Genomic DNA, 21,162 nt, shown 5'->3' with positions numbered 1-21,162 from the left:
TTTTATACCTTATACGGCATGGAAATGCCCACAATTTTCACAAAATTTTTCACCTGGTAAGAACAAAATCAAATTAGTGAGTTTCAGATGACATGTTAGTATGTTGTTTAACTTTTGATTCGGGGACAGAATATATGGCTGGAGAGACATCAGAGAGAGCTTCATTGCTTGCTATAGCGCATGGGATCAAAAAGTTCAAGTTGCAAAGTTAGTGAAGTCGAGCCGAAGTATATCTGGGAATGGACTCTTGATAGTGCAGCAATTGGTGTGGCATGGTTAGATGACCAGGTTAGTGTAATTGTTTCTCTTAGTCTCTTCTGTAAATGGTTTCTGCTACCAATACCATAATGTTCTCTTGTCAAGTAGTGTCTTCTTGATAGCCAAAAAATTAGAATTGTACTATCTGCTTCTCCCCTCATCATTGAAGACTCCGGGAGTTTGACAGTTGCTCCAGGGAATGTTTCAGCTTCTCATAGTGGTATTGGTAGCATGATGGGAGGTGTTATTGGAGGTTCACTTTTCAAGGAAGGATCTTCTTTGGTTGAAGAAGGTGTGGTCATATTTGTCACTGATCAAACTGCTTTGGTGGTATGGAATCATTAGTTATGCAAAATAAAATTGCCAATTTTAGTGTGTGTTGAAGTTTTGTATAAACTAGAATGCCCTTAACTTGTCTAAGCTACTTGTGTTTACTATAGGTACGGTTCAGTCCCAAGTTGGAAGTATATGCCCAACTTTCTAGGCCAGATGGGTTCGTGGTGCTTTTATACCTTATACGGCATGGAAATGCCCATAGTTTTCACAAAATTCTTCACCTGGTAAGAACAAAATCAGATTAGTGAGTTTCAGATGACATGTTAGTGTGTTGTTTAACCATAATATTGCTTTGACACAAGTGTTGCTTTATTCATTTGTAATCCACCATGCTAATAACACAATTTAAATTTTTAATGTAAATTTTGTTTTCACAATTTTTAGTTGTACTATCTCCTGCATCATTGTGAAAATCTACCAACTAACCTGATTTATTTTTATTTGTTTTCAAGCAACTTGGAGTTTGCCATTCACAAGATACATTATATCCTCTCGCACATCCCTCCTTTGGAGACTAAAGAAGGACAATATGACTATAAAATGTGGAGTGAGTTAAGTGAGCATACTTCTCTCGTCTTTTTATCTTGGCCCTTTCATCTTTTATAACTTAAACAAATTTATTCCATTTTGTTAATTCCTTAAATCCCTATAGATTCCTAAGTATGCTCCTTCTTTAGATGGGGAGGGCATTGTTGAATCAACTTTTGAGTTGATTTTTGCAGCTGATGAAGTCATCTCCCTTGGCCACAAAGAAAGTGTAACTGTTGCACAGGTTAAGCAGTATTGTGAGATGTCGAGTCATTAAGAAAAATTGCATAAACTGGTAATGCAAAGCAAGATCAATGAAACCAAGGATGTTATGAAGCGTAAAGCTAATGAGATTGAGAAAAGCAAGGTACTTTTGGGATATACAACTTTCACCTCTAGCCTCAGAAACCGGTTTCTCTTATCAAATTATAGACATATCATATTTGCATATTATTTCGATAAAATTGTACGAAAACTATATATCTATTCAGGTAGCATTTTAAAACGTAATATTTTTATGTATATCCACTTTTCTCATAGTTTTTTTTATTGTTAGTCAACCAGTCCTTTTATGTTGGTTTCTTGAATGGTTTGCAGATTGATAAGAGTAGAAATGATAAGGGAGGATTTTCGTCTCTGCAGTCTATGGGTTCAAGTAGAATAGTTTCAGCGATATGAGTATATCTAGTAGTGGAGGTGGTTTTCCATTATATTCTTATTATGCCTTGTGTACTTTAAAAGCCTAGTTATTTATTGGCAATCAACCACTCGAAAACATTGTAAATTTTGGAAAACCAATGTATAATATATCAATTTTTGAAATGTGTTGTTTTAGTATGTTGTTTGTGTATGTAATTGATTTTATGATCTAAGAATGAGAATTAGGTAGTATTTAGTAGCGATGTCAGGGAAAAATAGGTTCTACCAAAAAAAAAAAAAAATTATTTATTAAAAAACATTAATTTAAACAAATACGACGGGGAATAGTGTAGTTAAATGACTTCTGTATGAACACTCTTTACAACCTCTAATCTTCTCTGTCCTAATACTCTCTCCCCTCTTTCCTCCCCTCTTCCCCTTTTCCTTTTTTTTTTCCTTTCTTTTTTTCTTCACCGTTCCTCTTTATACTCCACCCCTTCCTTTCTAGCCGTTGATCCCTCTTTATCCTTTGGCCCATCTTGGCACACCTGTATTTTTAGGTTTTCCTTGGCCCCGTTCTCATGCCCTCCGTTCCTATCTTGTTAAGCTGCCTCCCCTTTGACTCTGACCGCATTGTTCTGTCACATGCTGTCGTACGGCTCCTCCACTTTTGCAAAACCGCGGCCTCGATACGGTGCTTCGCTTCCTCCGGTTCTTATGTTACCTCGGGCCGGCAAACATGTCATCTTCATGGCCCAAAATGGGATTGACACAAATGTCCCCTCTCGGTCAGCGGATCCAATAGGATTCGTGGGCCGAGACTGCCTCGCTGTTAGATCATTACGCTGTCTTGTCACCCATCAACCACTCGAATCTTTCTGACCTCCACGCTGCCTGCTGCCCTAACCACCAGATCCTGGCCACGTGTCCCTAGGCACGCGTCCTGCGGTGCATGCCTATCTAGCTTTGCCCCCTCGTTTCTCGCGATGCCACGCGTCTGTTCCTCAATGGCCCTCCTTTTCACATGCCCCCCCTTCCTTTTACCATTTTGCCCTTGACTACTCGAATCCCGCCCAGCGCCTTTATTTTGCACTCCTTCCTCTTCTTAACTCCTCACTTCTCACTCTTCAAACCGTCCCTTCAACTCTTGTCTTCTTCAGCTTTCTCGCATTTTCTTGCGTCTCTAAACTTTTCCTCACACCTGCCATTTCATCTCCGGTGAGGCTTCCTTCGCATATCTCATTTGCTACGCGCGCGGAACGTCTCCTCGATTCAGGTTTGCGCTCCTCCTTCTCCGTTTCTTTTTCTTGGTAGTGTAAGTAGGTGGGTAGTCATCTTCTTTCTCTCTTTATTTTTCTTTGTTCTGGTTCGTGCCCACTTCGCGACCATCCCTTTCTTTCCGCTGCTCCACTATCTCTCATTCCCGCCGCACAGTCTATCTGGTTCACCCTACGCTGGTGTCATGTCAGGCTCCGACCTTGGCGGATCCTCCGCCGCCGGATCTACTAGATCTGTGTCCTCGACCTCTCGATCATCCGACTCTGCATCGGAATCGGGATATTCCGGTCCCTCCGCGGACCACCTCGAATCTATTTCCTCATATTCAACCCTTGGGGCTGCTGTTCCATCCACCTCAAGTAGACCTTCTGCACTGCCTCCTCCTCCATCCCACTGCCGTAGACCTAATCTGGCCGCGGTAAGGGTGGCCTACGACATCCCCGAGGATGTAGTCCTGGAACACGTGCCTGGGGTCACCCATTTCCCTCATCTAGTGCCGCCGCGGCCAGGGTTCTTGGTAGCAACTGTGGGTCAAATAGTGGCTGGTCTCCGCTTCCCCTTATCCTTGCTAGATGTTGCAGTCTGCAACCATTTCAACATTCCGCCGTGTCAAGGAATCAGCAACTTCTGGCGAATCATGTACTCTGCCAACTACTACAATACCACGAACACCCCTCGCATTTCCCTTCAAGACATCATTTCCCACTATTTTATCAAGAAGAGCACCAAGCTCGGGAGTGTGGGGTACCAATCTTTCTGCATGTGTCCGCTGAAGAAGTCTTTTGTTATCCGCGTCACCTCCTCCGATAAAGTCTGGCATCATTATCCCCTCTACGTATCTGGGAACTACCTCTCCGCCGCTCTTCCCCCTGAACTGTCTTTGAGGCACTCCCATTTCATCTGCCGCGGTGAGTCGAGTTGAATGCTTTGTTGGTTTCCTTTACTATCATCCCCTTGATATATCTCTATCTTCTCTTTTTAGGTTGGAACCCGGATTCCCACTCCCAAATCTACACTGGTGTCACCTCGGAGATTTTCACCAGACTCCGCAGCGTAGGGGACGGCCAGTGCGATGTCCTCGACATCGACCCCGACAAAGGGAGTCCACTCCTTCGAGATCCATCCCTGAGAGATATTGGTAAATACCGCGGCCCTTTGTACCTTTTGCCCCTGCCCAAAGAGAGGAAACCCAAACCGTCTCCCCCCAAGAAAAGGAAGGCGAAACCCACTGCTCATCGGTCTTTTGGGTACACCACCAAGATCTCTCACAGTCAAGCACTAGCCCGCAAGGCCGCAGCCTCTCAGACCCGTAAGCCCCCCAGTGGTTCTTCCATGGTTCCCTCTGCTACTGCCCACCGATCCTACTCTTCCATTGCTGACTGGGACGACGATTTTGCTCCCCCTGCAGGCACTTCTGACAACATGGACGTCACCAAACTCAAGCTGTGGGACAGCGATTCTGATGGCGATGCGCCCGCCAATGCAGCCGTCAAGGACCCTCCGAAGGCCAAGACCACAGCTCCTGCTGCCCCCGCACCGTCCTCTAGGCCTTCATCGCCGCTCCTATCCTCCCGCCACTCTGGTAAAGAAGCGATCCAGATTGGTCCTCTGCCCGACGGGCCCGCAAAGCTCTGACATCCTCACTTCAAAGCCGGGGACCGCGATGTCACTACACGTGACTCTGCTCTGGATAACCCAGCAGTGGCTGCGTCCCTTTTTTCGCTCCCATCTCCCTAGGGACCATGCGTATGGGGATTCTGGCTCCTTCACTTCTCACCGAGCAGCGATCTATACAAGCTGGGAATGGGTATGCATCTCATCTATCTCTTTCCTTTCTTTCCTATTCCTTGTTCTCTAACTTGACTTGTGTCTTCAGCTGAGCCTGGACGTGGGCTATGTGATTCGTGGCCTGACCAATACCCTGGAGGCATTTGACTCTGCGAAAACCGAGATTCACGAGCCTAATGGGTGGAAAGCAAAATGTGCTCAACTTGAGAAGGAGCGGGATGAGGCTCATCTCGCTGCCCTCAGACACCATAAGGAGTTCCAGCGCTCCGAGGAGGCCTATAAGGATTATGTGGTGGGCGTCACGTCTCAGCTGGAAAACCAGAGGAAGGCTGACAGGGCCGCTGCCCAGGCTGACTTGGAGCAGTCGCTGAAAGGAGCCGCTGAACACTTCAAGGTCCTTGCTGCCAAAAAGATAGCCCGGGAACTGAAGTAGCAGCTGGAAGCTCTTGCTGCCGCCGGGCATCTTCTCCTTGACCCACCTCCTGCTTTGATTTCAACTGATCCCACTCCCGTATCCCCTGCTCCTGAGACGGAGGCCGCCGCCCCTCCTGGGGTGTCTTATTCCCCTATCGATGTGGATGGATCTGCTGACGGGACGGAGAAGGGCGGTCTGCCATCTGAGGCCTCGGGCGAGCCGCAATGAAGTGCGCCTAAGTTTCTTTTTGTTGGTTGGGCAAGCCATTTGCATTATCTGTATTTGATATTTTGATACTTCAACTTTTTGGTTTCACCCCCTGGGTTTGGATTTCTGGGTACTCCCAGCAGACCGCAGTGGGTCCCTTTTCGGTGTCGCTTATGCCTTGTGCAAACTCTCAGTAATTTAAGTGTTCAACTTTTTTGTTTCTTTTCTTTTCGTTACTGCCTTGTTTCGCCGCGGCGTTTGCTTGGGTGCCGTGGGAGGCCATTGAGTATGCAGGCCGTGGAGATGTTGGGGGTAGCTGAGCATGCCCGGGCCACTCAGCTTGCCCCCAAGTTGATTAAGGAGAGGTTGAGGGCCGCTGAGTAAGCCCGGGCCACTCAGGGGGCCCTCAAGTTAGCCGTGGAGATGTTGGGGGCAGCTGAGCATGCCCGGGCCACTTAGCTTGCCCCCAAGTTGACTCAGGAGATGTTGAGGGCCGTCGAGAAAGCCCGGGCCACTCAGCGGGCCCTCAAGTTGACCGTGGAGATGTTGGGGGTAGCTGAGCACACCCGGGCCACTCAGCTTGCCCCCAAGTTGATCAAGAAAAGGTTGAGGGGTCACCGAGTAAGCCGGGCCCGGCCACTCAGCGGGCCCTCAAGTTGGCCGTGGAAATGTTGGGGGCAGCTGAGTAAGCCCGGGCCACTCAGCGGGCCCTCAAGTTGGCCGTGGAGATGTTGGGGGTAGCTGAGCATGCCCGGGCCACTCAGCTTGCCCCCAAGTTGATTAAGGAGAGGTTGAGTGCCGCCGAGTAAGCCCGGGCCACTCAGCGGGCCCTCAAATTGGTCGTGGAGATTTTGGGGGTAGCTGAGCATGCACGGGCCACTCAGCTTGCCCCCAAGTTAATTAAGGAGATATTTGAGAGCCACCGAGTAAGCCCGAGCCACTCAGCGTGCACCCAAGTCCACTACGCATTCCATTATTGATGTAAACCCCTTATCCGCTGCTCCTAGCAAGTCACTCATGGAATTTTTTCAGCATCCGGATGTTCCACGGCCGCTTGATGCTCTCCCCTTGGGGTGTCTGCAGCCTGTAGGTTCCGGACGTCCCTACCTCCACCAAGGTGTAGGGTCCCTCCCAGTTGGGTCCCAACTTTCCGTCTGTCTCCTTCTTGGTGGTCGGGGTCACTCTCCGAAGCACTTGATCCCCCACATGGAATTTCCGCGGCTTCACCCGCTTGTTATACTGTCTCTACAACCTGTGGTGATACTCTTCCAAACGGATGCGCGCAGTGTCCTCTCCCCTCCTCTGTGATATTCAGTTCCTCGGCCAGAAGTCTTTTGTTAACTCCTGCCTCTACCGCCTTGGTTCTGGTCGTCTCTCTATTAGGGATCACCGCCTCCACCCCATAGGCCATTGAGAAGGGAGATTCCCTTGTAGAAGTCCGTGGGGTTGTGCGATACGCCCACAGTACATGATTCAACTCCTCTGCGCAACACCCCTTGCGCTCTTCAAGTTTTTTCTTTAAATTGTCAATGAGCACCTTGTTGGAAGACTCCTCCTGACCATTCCCTTAAGGATTGTACAGGGCTGAAAAACCTTGTTTCACTCTATAGGCCCGGAGGAAGGCCTTCACTTTTCCCCCATACGAACTGAGTCCCATTGTCCGCGATAATAGTGTGCGGCAGCCCAAACCGACATATTATATTTTCCCACAAAAACTTTCTCACCTGTTCCTCCTTGACCTGCTGCAAAGCCACGCCCTCAACCTATTTTGTAAAATAGTCAGTCGCGGCTAGCACAAACCTCCGCATGCCACTGGCCATGGGCAGGGGTCCGACAATATCCAACGCCCACATAGCGAATGGTCAAGGGCTGAAGACCTTGTGCAACGGCTCTGCACGTGAGTGTATCAGCGGCGCAAAGATTTGGCACTTCCGGCATCTCTTGGCATACTTAGTCGCATCTCTCTTCATGTGGGGCCAAAAGTACCCCTGAGACAGCAACCGATGACCCATTGTCCTCCCTGCCGAGTGGCTTCCACAGCCTCCTTTGTGAACTTCTCCCAACAACTCTTGCGCCTGCTGCGGTCCCAGGCATTTCAGGAGTGGTCTGCTGACGTTCTTTCGATACAACTCCCCTTCTGTCAGAATGTACCTTCTTGACCTTTGTTCCATTCTCTTTTTCTCATCCTTGTCCCCGGTATCTATCCCCGACAAGTAACGTTTGATAGGTTCCATCTACCCCTGCTCTTGCTCGGTGGTTAGGCACACGTCTTCGTCCTCCACGGTGCTTGGTATGCTTAGCACCCGGATTTGGATAGACCTCCCCTCTGTCCCAGGAAGCACTGCGGCCACGTAATCCAAAGCGTCGGCATGCCTATTCTCTCCCCTACCTAGATGGGCAAAGCTAATTTTCTCAAACTTTTCTGCCCTTCTCTGCACCACCTCTAGATATTTGGCCATCCGAGGGCACCGTGCCGCAAATCCCCCGTTGACTTGACATACTACCAAATTCGAATCTGAATATACCGTGAGCTCTCGCACACCCAAATCCCTGGCCAGATCCATCCCCGCCATTAATGCCTCGTACTCAGACTCATTGTTCGACGCCGCGAATCCCAGTTTCATTAACAATCCCAGGCGAGTGTTCTCGGGCGTGACCAGCACCACCCCAATTCCATTCCCAGTATCCATGCCCGATCCATCTGCAAATACCCTCCAACCATTTCGCATGTCCCACGGATCCAAGGGGTCGTGATTTTGGTCTGTCTCTTGTTCCATCACCATCTCTTCCCCCCAAGTGTGGTCCTCGGCTGGGAATTCAGCCAGGAATTCAACCATTACCTGAGCCTTTTCTGTGGTTTTGGCTTGGTACTAGATCTCATAAGAGCTGAGCAGCACAACCCACTTCAACATTCTTCCTGATTTCTCGGCCTTCAACGCCTGCTTGAGTGGCAAATTAGTCACCACCACCACCGAATGAGCGTCGAAGTATGGTTTCAACTTTAGTGCTGAGAAGACCAATGCCAGGGCATACTTTTCGATCCTACTGTACCTAGTTTCGGCATCCAGCATGGTTTTGCTTTGGAAGTACACCAGCCTCTCTGCCTTCCCCACTATCCTTATCAGTACTAAACTAATCACATACTCTGAAACCTCCAAATACAAGTACAGCTTTTCTCCCTGTCCTGGCAGCGACAAGATCGGAGCTTGGCCCAAATATCCTTTCAATTCCTGGAACGCCCTTTCACATGCCTCGGTCCACTGGAAGTCGCTCGTCCTCCTTAACAATAGATACAAGGGCTGACACTTGTCCGAAGACTTGGATATGAACCTATTGAGAGCCGCGACTCTACCAGCGAGCCTCTGAACTTCCTTCATATTCTACGGTGATGGCATCTCTATCAACGCCTTAATCTGGTCCGGGTTCGCTTCTATGCCGCGGTATGTGACTATATACCCTAGGAACTTCCCGGACGTCACCCCAAACGTGCATTTCTCTAGGTTCAACATCAGCTTGTGTCTTCGCAATATGGCGAACGTCTCTTTCAGCCCCTCCAAATGTTCCTCTTCGGTCATACTTTTCTCTACCATGTCATCTATATAAATTTCCATCTTATTCCGGATTTTATCCTTGAACATCTTCTCTCCCACTCTCTGAAATGTGGCCCCCACATTTTTCAGACCAAAAGGTATCCGGGTGTAGCAGTACGTCCCCCCTTCCACAATGAACGCTGTCTTTTCTTGGTCAGGGCCATACATCACCACCTGATCGTAGCCCATTGACGCATCCATAAATGAAAAGAACTTATACTCCGCAGTTCGGTCCACCAGTTCGTCTATCCGCGACATAGGGTAACAATCCTTTGGGCATTCCTTGTTGACATCTGTAAAATCCACACAAATCCTTACTTTCCTGTTCTTTTTAGGCATGGCTACCACATTGGACAACCATTCGGTAAACTTGCATTCGCGGATGATACCTGCATTTCTCAACTTCTGTACCTCCTCTCTGATTCCCTGTGCATACTACGGCCTGACACTTCTCAGTTTCTGCTGGATTGGGCGGGTGCCATCCCGCATGTGCAACCTGTGGCATGCAAACTCTGGATCTAACCCTACCAACTCCTCGATCGACCATGCAAACACATCATCACGTTTTCGCGAGCCGGCAAGGCAAGGCAATCGGTTTCTCTCTCCACTCCTCCGCCAAACTGGCTCCATTGTTCACGAACTTCTTGTCCTCCGCTATTCCAATGTTTACAACCTCAACCTCGTCCATCGTCTTGCCCCGATGGGCGGCCTCTTCCCTTCGGTCGCGATCTGTAATTGCTATGCCGGACCGTCCCCTACCTCCGGCGCTCCCCTTCCAGGTGCGCGTACCAGACCCTTCACCGCCACCTGGTTTAGGTTTTGCACCGCGACCTGATCGCCCCTTATCTTGTACATTCCTCCATTCGTTGGGAACCGGATCACTTGGTAATACGTAGAGGGAACTGCCCTCATCTCATGAATCCACTTTCTTCCCAGGATCGCGTTGTATTGTGAGTTAGTATCCACCACCATAAACTTGGTGAAAACGGTCACCGGCCCCGCGGTCACCAGTAGTACTAGCTCCCCCACTGGGACAGTCATGTTGCCGTTGAACCCGAACAAATTAGTTCGCGGAGGCTTCATCTGCTCCTTTTCTATTCCCATCTCTTCCAGTGCACCCTGAAATAGCAAATCCACTGAACTTCCGCAGTCTATCAACACCCTCTTCACCATGTAATTTCCCATTGCTACGGTAACCACCAGGGCATCTTCGTGTGGCGAGCTAACCGACTCCAGATCCTTCTGTGTAAACTCTACCCGATCACTCCCTCTGCTACTTCTAGGAACTGGCCGTGGACCGCTCGCAACTTTGTTTATCTGCTGGAGGCTGGCGGTCCTTCTCACCTTATCCCAGTGAGAGTTCCTCCCCAGCGTTTCTCCGCTGAATATTACATTTATCGTGCCCAGGATTCTTGCTGCGGCCGCGACCCTCTCGATCGGCTGAGCTTCTTTGACATGTTCTTTCAACTGTCCTCTCCCAATCATTCTTTCTACCAACCACTGTAAAGCAAAGCATTCGTTGGTAGCATGATTCCTGACCTGATGGTATGCACAAAATGACTTTCCTTCGATCTCCTTTGGCGAGCTCCGTGGCTCTTCCTAGTGCCGTTGTCCCTTGATCAGAGGCAAGATCTCCTCCAACGACTTGTTCAGCGGCATTAGCTATCTCGCGATACGGTTTTCTTTCCCTGTACTCCCGTCGAGCCTGGTCTCTGCCCCTCTCTGCTCTCGATATCTCCCTCCCGTAATTTCCTCTGTCCCTGGCCGCAGCTCTATCCTTGTCTCTTCTGTCCTCCGCGGCCACGGCATGTATTGACTTGTCAGGCTTTTTGTGTTCCTTACTGTTCCTCTGCAGAATATCCTCATACCTGATGTAACGTTCCACTTTCAAGTATAAAGCATGCAGGGTGGTAACTTCAATCTTGGACACTGATTCATGTACTCGTGTCCCCTGCTTTAACCCGTGCTGGAACGCTTTGACCGCGGTGCGTTCATCCAAATTCTCCACCCTCAGCGTTTCTTCCTTGAACCTGCACAGGAAGTCCCTGAGTGTCTCGGCGGACTTCTGTTTGACGTTAAAAAGGTTCGCTACGTCGACCACTCTCTTCTTTTGATGGATGAAGTGATTCACAAAAGCTTGTTCTAACTCCTCGAACCTCTTAATACTCTGCGATGCCAACCAATAATACCAATCAGATGCTCCTCCCTTCAGGCTGGCAGGGAACATCATGCACCGGAGGCCATCGTACTTCGCCTCTTGCCACAACGACATCTGCTGCCGAAAATGATGCAAATGGTCAGCCGGGTCTCCTTTCCCGTCGTACCTTTCAGACTGCGGCTGCATGAATCTCTTGGGTACCTCTGCATTCCAGACCCAGTCCGCTAGAGGATTCTGGTGCAGCCTATCCACCACCTTTTTGGCCGTGCCATGTTTTTCCTGCTCCACCGTGCGGTTGGTTTCTCAGTCTCTTTCAATCATTTCTTTTACCATTTCCATGGTAATGCCTCCACTCCGGTTAGCCTCAACCGCCGTATGAGCCCCCTCACTTTTCACCTCCATTTCGCTTCCTGTCGGAGCGGCTATTTTTGCTCCCCCCTGGGTGTCTTCCCTTTCTCTCCTCAGCTCATCATTTTCTTCCCTAAGCCTACCTATCTCCTCTTGAAGTAACCTGGTTGGCTCATCCACTGAATTTTCGACTTCCTTTTCCCCCACCTCTATGTTTTCCACACTGGCTGTCTCGTTCTGTACGGCCTCCTCCCTCGTCAGCCTTCCTCTACCTCTTCCTCTCTTAGCTGGAGCCATGCTTTGTAACTTTCCTAATCGTGGACCTACCTCTTCCCCACAGACGGCGCCAAATGTATGAACACCCTTTACAACCTCTAATCTTTTATGTCCTAATACTCTCGCCCCTCTTTCCTCCCCTCTTCCCATTTTCCTTTTTTTTTTTTCCTTTTTTTTTTCTTCACCGTTCCTATTTATACTCCACCCCTTCCTTTCTAGCCGTTGATCCCTCTTTATCCTTTGGCCCATCTTGGCACACCTGTATTTTTAGGTTTTCCGCGGCCCCGCTCTCATGCCCCCCGATTCCTATCTTGTTAAGCTGCCTCCCTTTTGACTCGACCACATTGTTCTCATCACATCCTTCAGACGGCTCCTCCTCCACTTTTGCAGAACCGCGGCCCCGATACGGTGCTTCGCTTCCTCCGGTTCTTATGTTACCTCGGGCTGGCAAACATGTCATCTTCATGACACAAAATGGGGTTGACACAACTTCCCAACAACAATATATCATGAAAATGTGTGTCCTAAATTTAGGATGCAAATTTATGATGGGTGGGTACGTTCTAGATTTGAAAATATGTAGTTCCCGTAGAAAGGATATTTGCAACGGGTTTGAATATCCTATAATTAATGACGACATTAAATGTCTCGCACCCATCGCATTTCTAATTCTCATTACCATGCGGTTTCCCGTCATTAATATTAACGACAGAGCTATTCGCAATGAACTCTGGGACACCATTTCCTGTCGTAAATCTCAATTTAGGACGGCAATTACCGTCGTTTTTGGCCTTTTCTGGTGTAGTGCCAACGTGCCACCCGACCACTTCATTTTTCGATGTGAGACAGTTTAGACCCACACCATTAATGAGTTTTGTCTTAAACCCACTTTCTCATCCTTTTCACCTTTTCATTTTAGAACTTATCCACAGTCCAAGCATTTTCCACAACCATTCTTTTTCTCACGATCATTCACTTGGAGACCCTTTCGTTGGAGGAAAAAGAAGAAAGTACACCCTCAATTAGTTTTTGGGTCCATTAGCCTTCACTCTCATTCTGTTAAGCCACGTAGTAGAAAATCTTGGTAGTTGATTATGTTTGGTGGTGCATTCTGTGATAGTTTTTATGGGCAAACCCACAACTCTTTCGGTTGTTGGTATATGGTAAGCGACATTTACATATATATATATATATATATATATATTAGATGTAGTCTCGAGTATCTGACTATAAAAGAGTCATTGTATTCTTCGGTATACTCCATTCCAATCTTATATTATAGGAGTACACCATTAAGGTACCCGGACCCTCCTTTTAGAGTGAGTGGTTGTGAGTGCCGAATCCTTAGTCCACATTTCATGTAACTTACGCATTTATCTCTTGCACTTTTTCTCATTGTTTGAGTAGTGTTTCTCTATGGAGTGAGTTACATTTTTATTTCTTCTTTGTAAATTTGTTTTTCCAAAAATTAAAAACATAAAACCATAAATATATATTAGTAAGTCTAGGGTATCTGACTTTAAAAGACCCAAGTTTTTTGTACAATACCACCTTTCTGGAGTATAGGCCACAAAATTTTTCAAACTTAAAAAGAGTTTTCAAATTTTGTTTCGGGGTTGAGTATTTTGGTTTTTCATTTCAAACATTTTTCCACCTTTTGCCTGCCATGTTTACTCCAGTAGAGTCTGTGTTAGTTAATACGTAACAGTTTGATTATGTTTCATATTATCATATTATCTTTATAATATTGTTGTTATAGGTACTGCCAATTTTTGCCACGTTTCTATCATAATTTCTTTCCTTATCTCTTTACACTTTGAGGACAAAAGTGTTCGACTGTTTGGGGGTGGGATAGAAACATTTGCAAAATTTAGGCACTTTTTGGATGTAAATTATGCACTTTTCTTTATAAAATGTTAAAAATCATAAATATTATTTATACTATGCACTTAGTGATAATGTTATTGTTTCATTTTCTATGATGATATTAGTCTAGAAGTCTCACTTTAGCATTTGAATTAAGAGTAGTTTTTAGAAACTTAGGTTAATATGTGGGTAATAGTCACTATATCTTTTCATAAACGTCTTGCATTAGCATCTATGATTGTACTGGGCAGTATTTTTCTAAGACCTAGGTTATACTACTTAATTTCACAAATCATGAGAATCTAGCCAAAACCCTCATATAAGTTAAATATCTGAGTGATGACACAAGGGAAAAGTAAATTCCGAGTAGAGAAATCAGATGTCCACTTGCTTGGTCACCACACCATATCCTAAACGAGAATTTAGGTTTTCGTTGGATCGATATAGCCAGAAATTCCAACCTAAAGATTATAGTTTCCGCTAGTCGCTCCTCTAAGCATTTATGTAGCCTTTCATAAACCACAAATCCTTTATCCTTTTATAAAAACAAAATAAAAATAAAAATTAGCCAACCCATCTTGAATAAGTTTGAGAAATAGGATGAAGTGAAGAAAAATAAAAAGAAAAAACTGTGCAAAACTCAAAATTAGTTAGTTGCTTCAGAAAGTATGAAAAGAAAAATAGAAAAAGAAATGAAAGTTTCCAAAATGAAAAGAAAATCAAAGTTAGAACTCCAAATATATAATCAAAAGGAGTCAAAAGACAAAAAATGTGTTAAGTATGGAACAAAGTGTAGAAGCAAAGTAAGAACAAGGTTTTCTTTGGATACATGTTTTGAAGACCCTATTTTTTCAGACTTGTTTATTTGAATACCTATTTCCTTCCTTCTTGAACCATCACCTAATCCCCGCAACACCTAATAAAGACCTATAACTCAATTAGGAATAGGTTGGTGTGATAGTTAGTAGTAATTGTGTTTGATTGACCTCGGTTCTTTTAGATTGTCATTGAGATTGTGAGGAAGAGTATGCCCACTATAAACTGGAGTGACTGAACTGTAGTGGAAAAATCAAATTGATTTGTGTTTTGACACATTCCTTGTGAAAACTTACTTAAGGATGTTATTCCAAAAGTTTCGGAAATGGACCTGCCATTGCATTTCATAATTACATAGTTAATTGCATGTATGTTTATCTTTAAATAATTTGATTATTATGTATTAACTTAGGTTTCAAAAGAATTATTCTTTATTCATTGCTAGTGAAATGTATAGATATCTAAGATTAATTAAGGGAACATTATTTTATTTCTTAGTCATTGTAGTATAAATGAAGTTTATGAGTATCTTCTCTGGAAAACTCTCACGAGGCTATAACTCCTATACTAGGAAATTCCTAGTGGTTTAAGGCATTATTGCATATGGTCAATGCAATCGCTCTCTACGAAATGAGATTAGTTAGGACTACATTTTTTGCCACTTATTTTAATTTCTCATATTTGTTTGAGGACAAACAAAATGCTGTTTGGGGGTGGTTTGATAAACGCCCAAAAATGTAGCTTAAACCCATTAATAGTATTACATTTAGGCCAATTATGTTTATAACAAGTAAGAGTTAGTATTGTTTACATGTTTTTGTATATTTCAGTTCTTAAAGTTGTTTATGTACTTAAAGACGTCATTTTGCATGGAAAACGAGTCAAGATGATTGCTAGAAGAGTTCTATGTTTAAAGCCCAAGAATCAAGAAGAAAAAGCATTTCCAAGCCTAGTCAAAGTCAATTCGGATAGAAAAAGGACAAAAAACCATCAAAATTTCAAAATGGCGCATCTTTTGACGCAAACCTCGGAATTGGGCCTATTTCATGTCAAAATGACCGATTCTGAACGAGCTTTCTAACTATCTAGACCTTGACCCAATAAGATCTATAAAAGTAGACCAAAAGGGTGTTATAGTAAATTATAATAGTGAGAACCCTTTTAGACTTAACTATTTAGGTTTTGGGATTGATTTAGTGGCCAAAACACAGCTCCCAAGCCCATGCACAAAATGGTAACCTAACCCTTTAAAGTGGTTTAAGGCAAAGCAATATATCTCTTTCCCCCATTTGTTTAGAATAATTTATGGTTTTTATTGTAGCCTCCAACCTCTATTAAACACCTTCAAGCTCTTAGTTTAATTCAATTGTTATTTATATTATGTCTTGTTGTTATTATTTTGTTCATGATAGTCTAATGAATCAAAGCTAAACTCCCATTAGAGGGAGTTTCAATGAAGTTTTAAGAGGACTTGATTTGTTAGTTTAGAATTGTTTGTTAGAACTTCAAGTTTAGGTTTTTCTTAACTTAGAAATAAGTAGAGTTAAATCTAAAGTAGAGAATGGTGAGTTTTTCCATGAGAATGGAAAAGAAACTTTCTCTCATAATAATTAGTTATGACTAGAGATACCATAAGCGATTAGGGGCCATTAAAGGTCTAGTCTTTATGTTTGCACCTTGTGTGAAAATATAAAGACTAGGATTTTCTCAACAACTTTATGTTAAGGACCTGAAAAGTGGATTTCAATCTCTCTTTAACTTTCTCTATTTGATTCACATATTTTATTTCTTAGATAAATTAGTTTAAGTTTTAATCAATAGCATAATCATAGTATAAATTCACATCTATAAATATTACTCTTACCACTGTTTCCTTGTTTGCCATAAGTTGAATTTGTTTAGGTCTAGAGAATTAAGAGTGGAATGATTCCTTACTCTATATATTACATGAATATATATGTTGAGAGTAGGAAATATAACATAAGAATAAGTTAGAGAAATGTACAATTTTTACGTTTATCAATGGGCCCTCCCATTTAGGGGCTAGTTTGGTATCATTGAGTGTGTGTTTGAGGACCAGGTGTCTGATTTGGAACAATCATGGTGTACTTTCTGGTTATATGATTTACGCAAGGTTTGCTGGTAGTGGGCCAAATGGCTAGAGGGCCGCTTGGTCGCGTCATTCTTTAAGGAAATCGATGTCACGTGTGAGAACTGTGTCATTTTGGCTAGATTCAACTAGCTCGGAGTGAGTGGTCATGAGGGTGATTTTGGAAGGAATGACAACCTCCGTTCTAAAGCAAGGAAAGAAAGGAGATGCGCCTATGCTGGCATGAGCAGCAGTTCGTAGTGCCCATAAGACGTTCTCGAGTTGTGTTGGCCATTGTTCTTTTTGTTATCTAGCTTTTCCTGGAGGACTTCAAGGATGGATTTGTCAGAAGCTTCTTCTTAATCGTTGTTTTATGGATAATGGGGGACCGAAAAGGCACGGTTTATCTTCCATTTCTGGAAGAACGCAGAGATGGTGTGACCAGTAAATTGAGTGCCACTGTATGAGATGATGGTATGTAGGAGGCCGAAACGAGTGATAAAATTGTCCTATACAAACTTTTAGACATCGTACTCACGGACATTGACCATAGGGATTGCTTCGATCCATTTGGTGAAGTAGTCGGTGGCGATTAGGACGAAGCGGTAGCCAGTTTTGGGTTGTTTGTGTAGTAACCCGATGATGTCAAGTCCCCACATATGAAATGGCTAGGGACTGGAGATGTTGTGTAGTGGTTGTGGGGGTTGGTGAATGTTGCCAGAGAACTTTTGACATTTAACGCTTTTCTGAGCATATTTGCTGGCGTCATTATTTATGTAAGGCCAAAAGTATCCTTGTTGAATTGCTTTATGGGCTAGGGATCAGCTGCTTGCATGATTGCTACATTCTCCTATATGATTCTCAGCAAGGATAAGCTGGGATTGAAATGGAGTGAGGCATTGAAGGTGTAGGCTACTAGCTGATTTTCGGTATAAATGATTATTGATGAGGATGTACATGCATGCTTTGCTTTAGACGGCGTGAGCCTGATGGGATTCGGTGGGCAAGATGTTGTGCTGGAGTAGATTGAGGATTGGTTTCATCCAGCTGGTTTGGAGGTCTGCTTCTATTGTGGGAATGAGATCAGATATAGTGTTGATTGTTCCATTATTTGCGAGATAAGCTGGCTCTGTGTGAATGTCGATGGAGATGAGTCAGGGGAACTGGAGTTGGCACGAGTGGTCTGATATGCCAGGGAGTCAGCGTGTCTGTTATCTTCACGAGGGATGTGTTCAAGGTAAAACTTGGCAAAAGATTTGACTATGTCTTTTGCGAGGTGGAGATAACGAGTGAGGTTGTCGGTCTTGGGGAGGCAGTCGCCATTCAACTGCGAACGATGAGCTGTGAGTCATTGTATGCTTTGATTTTGGTGACACCCAAAGTGTGTGCGGAGCATAGACCATCAATGAGAGCTTCATACTCGGCTTCATTATGAGAAGTTGTGAAATCCAGACGGATACACTTTTCAATGATGGAGCCCTCAGGTGAGTGAAATGTCAAACCAATTTTGCTGCCTTCATTGTTATTGGAACCATCGACATAGAGAGACTAAACATCATGCTTGATGGGGTAAGGTGGTCAAGGTTCATACTCTGGTTGTTAATTCGGGTCTTCGGCTGGGAAGTCGGTGAGAAAGTCAGTGACTGCTTGGGCTTTAACAGCGGTGTAGGGTGAGAAGTTGAAATATTGTTTAGCTAACTTGACTGCCCATTTTGCGATTCAAGCGGATTTGGATTTTTCATTCAGTATGTGTTTTGAGGGATATTTTGTGATGACACGAATGGTGCGGCCCTAGAAGTATGGGCAAAATTTTGTGTTGAATAATGGAGAGCGAAACAACCTTTTCTAGTGGTGTAGCGCTGCTCGGTGATTAGGAGGGTTTTTCTGGTAAAGTACACTGATTTTTTGACTCCGTTATCGTTCCAGAGTAGGACAAAACTGATGGTGAAGTCGGGAGAGGAAAGGTACAGATAGAGATCCTCATCGTCCACGGGTATGGAAATGATTGGTGGGGTAGATAGATATGTCTTGAGGTTGGAGAAAGCTTGTTGACATTGGTTATTCCAGACGTATGATGAACCTTTGCGAAAGAGTTCCAAGATGGATTAACATTTATCAGATGTTCTGGAGATGAACCGGTTTAGCGGAGCGATTCCCCCGTTGAGCCGTTTTATTTGTTTATTAGTGGGGGTGGGTATATTGATGATTGCACGGATCTGATCAGGTTTAGCTTCGATGCCACGTTTGGAGACAAGATAGCCATGAAATTTGCTAGAGGCAATGCCGAAGAGGCATTTGGTTGGATTGAGTATCATGTTATATTGGCAGAGTCGGTCGAAGGCAGCTAGTAAGTGCATGATGTGATCGGTGGCTTCTAGGCTTTTGACGAGCATATCATCAATATAGACTTCTATCGTTTTACCAATCATGTTGTTGAAGATGGTATTGATCAACCGTTGGAAAGTGGCTCCAGTGTTCTTAAGTCCGAATGGGAGGACAATGTAGCAGTAAAGACCATCTTCGGTGATGAAAGCAGTTTTCTCTTGGTTGTCTAGGTGGAAGGGGATTTGATTGTATCCACTATAGGCGTCCATGAAGGAAAGCAAAATGTGACCGCATGTTTAGTTAACTAGGTAGTTGATGCGGGGGAGGGGGAAGCTGTATTTGGGACATGCTTTGTTGAGGTCGGTGAAATCGACGCAGATGCGAACCTTACCTTTCTTTTTTGGGAAAATGACGATGTTGGCTACCTAACTAGGCATGGTTTGATGAACCCTACATTTTTCAAGTGCTCTATCTCGTCGTGTACTTGGTGCTTGTATCAGAGTAATAAAGTGTGGGGTGGGTCATTGTTTGACAGGATGATATTTGGGGTTACCATTGAGGTAGTGGCATGCAATGGAAGGGTTGATGTCGGGCATATCGGTGTACGAGAAAGCAAAAACGTCTTTATTAGCAGGGCTAAGTTTTACAACTTGCCCCTGGAGAGCAGGTCCTAACTCAGTGCCAACATAGATGTGTTGGGGATTGGCATCTGTGCCAATGTTGACCTAGACCCTAGGAACATTTATGTGTGACTGAGAAATGGGAGGGGTAGGATTCTAACCTTGTTCGGGTGGTGGAGCTGTGGTGTGGGCCTAAGCTGTGTCATCAGGGTTTGTTGGTGGTGGGGGTGGGTGATAAGTGCCTAAGTTGTATATTTTATATATAGTTTTATACACACATTATAATATCATTTATGATTAATTGTATATTTTTAACATAAAACCATACATTTGCTTTATTCCATGGCATTATGCACATTTTTTTGTCATAAAGGATTATTTTCATATATGTGCATGTCTTTGGAAAAATTCTATGCAAAATATGTTTTATTAATTTGGTTTAATATCTTTTAGTAGGAAATAAAGATGTTTGTCAAAACCCAATCAAAGCCCTAGTGCATGAGCTAAAGAAAATCATTTAAAGAATCAATAAGTGAGAGCTCATGGAATAAATTGTGCTATCAAGAACGGAAGGAAATGTTAGAGAATTGATAATTATGGAAGGAAATCAATGAAGGATAATTGCAACTACCACCATATATTCTTGCCATTTTTACCACATTAAATATCCCTATTTCCATTAATTATTTATTCCCTTGATTCTATTATATCAAATCATTCCATAATACCTTATATTTTTGCCACCATATATATTCCCTCATATCCTCCATATTCTTGCCGATCACTCCATTCATACTTTTTTTCATTTTTTATAGATAAGCTAGGGTTAGGCAAACCTTCACCTGTATTCATAATTAACCTCTTCTTACATAAATGTTTCCCCTCGCATCCTCATTTATAATATTTTTTAGGATATGATCTATAGGAGAAACAAAATGTAAAGTGTTAAAGCTAATAAATTGATCTAAGCCTGCTAGATAGTCTACGACTCTATTCACTTCTCTAAAATCATGTGAAAAGGATAAGAAGTTGAATTCTTGCTTTTTTAACTCAATGGCAGCAAGCACATCTAGGCAGTACTAAGGAGGTTTCTCGAGTTTGTTGATTGCATTAATGGCGCTCAATGAGTTCAATTCCACTTCTACTTCTTTGTAGCCTTCCTCAATGCATCTACATATACACACTTTAATGGCCTTGAGCTCTTGGTATATCACCAAGTGTAAACCCCCACTTCCAGTGAAACCAATTAGTGGCCCAGTCCCTTGTTACTTAATGCACTGTCAGTGTTGGCCTTGATTCTGTCTCCTAGTGGTGGTGTCCAACTACAATCCATGTTGAGATGTTACTTGTATTGAACCTCAATAATCAGTCTGTGAAACAAGCTTCTGATTGAAGCCGTGTCTTTTACCTGAGACTTTAAGACTTGCAAATATATTCTTATGTCTCTGAGCATCTTGTTGAAGACTACCAATGCCTATCTTGAAGTTTGCTGGAATTTACAAGATTTTCGTTCTTTCCAAATGTAATCCAATGATGCACAAACGAAAACCTTGTAAATCTCTCCTAGATCATCTCTGTTACATAGTCGAATAATGGTTGAGAATTCTCTGTTTGCATTGCTACTG

At 44.1% G+C, this 21,162-nt stretch overlaps 1 long non-coding RNA gene across 1 annotated transcript; it reads left to right on the top strand.

The window, feature by feature from the left end:
• Positions 1–264: 264 nt before the first annotated feature.
• LOC147497282 (uncharacterized) lies at positions 265–1,152 on the top strand. Its single transcript, XR_015195281.1, has 3 exons — positions 265–588; positions 699–818; positions 1,047–1,152. It is a non-coding gene; the product is annotated as an uncharacterized LOC147497282 (long non-coding RNA).
• The last annotated feature ends 20,010 nt before the right edge of the window (positions 1,153–21,162 follow it).

The sequence above is a fragment of the Coptis chinensis genome, chromosome 5 (assembly GCF_015680905.1).
Source record: "Coptis chinensis isolate HL-2020 chromosome 5, ASM1568090v1, whole genome shotgun sequence".
Taxonomy (NCBI): Eukaryota; Viridiplantae; Streptophyta; class Magnoliopsida; order Ranunculales; family Ranunculaceae; genus Coptis; species Coptis chinensis.
Note: the sequence above shows the minus strand (reverse complement) of the source record. Positions and strands in the feature narration are given on the sequence as shown.